General features: G+C 42.4%; 1 pseudogene; it reads right to left on the bottom strand.

Moving 5' to 3' along the window:
• Window positions 1–902: 902 nt before the first annotated feature.
• On the bottom strand, window positions 903–1,370 carry LOC105539592 (annotated as a pseudogene).
• Between the last annotated feature and the right edge of the window lie 247 nt (window positions 1,371–1,617).

Here is a 1,617-nt window from a genome sequence, read left to right as displayed (position 1 = left end):
TGGTAGGTCACAGCCTTCAACAAATTTTCATCTTGCAGTGCCGAGGAAAGGCGCACCAATATTTACTGGAGTCAGAAAACACTCCCCAGCAGGTGCATAATTACTTTTATGAAGGATTCCTGTGACTCATTCCTGCCCTGCCTACACAGGACTGCCTCTCCTCATTAGCTTGTGATATTGTCTGTCTTTGTATGAAGGTCATTTTGAATCTAACAGTCAGGATAATCACATGGAAAAATTACTGGAAGAACCCCCACTCATGTAATTGCTAACATAATACAGTTTCAAATTAGATATCAAACAGCACTTCAGTGTTTTGTTTCTTAAAATCATATTATTTGCCTTGTGGGAATCTGCGTGTATATTTTCTTAAGGTGACATGGTCTCACCTTGAATATCTCTTTTTATAGGTGACTGACCTTAAAGATAGAAAGAAATGCTAGGGCTTTGGATAGAACACCTTCATGATGACTCAAATAATGTGTTAATGGTTTTGACAGCACTCAGGAAACTTATGCCCATTGAGTGCTACAATAATAGACTAACTGATTTATGAGTAGTCTGTACACTCCTAAGAGCTGTACTTCTAGGAGTCTGTAGCCCACAAGAGAATTAACTTCACCCTAACTGTAGAGTCCCATGCATTGATCTGAAGTACTCATTCTTAGTCTCTTACCAGGGAGGCATATAAGTGTTTTGGAGGCAGCATGTAAAAATTTGAAAAAGTATAATCACTATTGAAACTTAAGTTTTTAATTGAGGAAAAAACATATTATTATTATTATTTTCCTGCCTCAGGTTTATTTGTACAAATTACACAGGAAGACACCAGCCCCATGCTGACAGCAGCCCAGGGTGGGTCACACCAGTCTTTCTGTCTTCATGTTGGCAGACAGAGATCTCTACTCTGAAGTCTTTGTAGGGGCCTGGGCATCTTTGGGAGCCTGAGCTGGAACTGAAGCTGGAGCTGCAGCCTGGGCCTTGGTTTGATCCTTGGCTTTGGCCTTTGGCCCACACAACCTGAGCCCCTTGGCAATGAGGGCCCAAGCATGCTTCCCAAGCTTGGCGTGGGTAATGTAGGCAAGTTGATTGAGCTTGTGGCTGACACCCTTTGGCATCTTGGGCTTAAACTCCTTTGGCTTAATGAGGGCCTTGATAGGCTCAGCAAGTGCACTCATGGCCTTGGCATTGTTAGCCTGCATCTTCTTTAGGCCCTTCTTGTTGCATTTCTTGGGAAAGTCCATGTTCCTCAGGAACTTGGGGTCTACCCCCTTAAGAGATTCATATTTTTGCGATCAGGGTTTCTTGATGCCATTTCTGTGCCATTTTCAGGAATGTTTGTATGTGGTGTGGTTCTTGGACTTGGCCATGTCTGCACTTTAACACCCAGCTCCCAAAGCACCGGGAACACGAAGGGACCATATTATTTTTATAATGTAAGCTTCTGAGGGAAAAACCCAATGAAATCATTTTGGCTGGCAAGACTACACTAACACAAGACTGCATTATTTACGTGTCAGTGATTTTCATGGACAACCAGAAATAAGTGGCAACTTATCCATGATTTCTATTACTGACTACCTATTCCATTTTCCTTTGCATCTAGCCAGACCCACA

The sequence above is a fragment of the Mandrillus leucophaeus genome, unplaced genomic scaffold, assembly GCF_000951045.1.
Source record: "Mandrillus leucophaeus isolate KB7577 unplaced genomic scaffold, Mleu.le_1.0 Scaffold207, whole genome shotgun sequence".
Taxonomy (NCBI): domain Eukaryota; kingdom Metazoa; phylum Chordata; class Mammalia; order Primates; family Cercopithecidae; genus Mandrillus; species Mandrillus leucophaeus.
The sequence above is the reverse complement of the archived record's forward strand: the minus strand, read 5'-3'. Positions and strand labels throughout refer to the sequence as shown.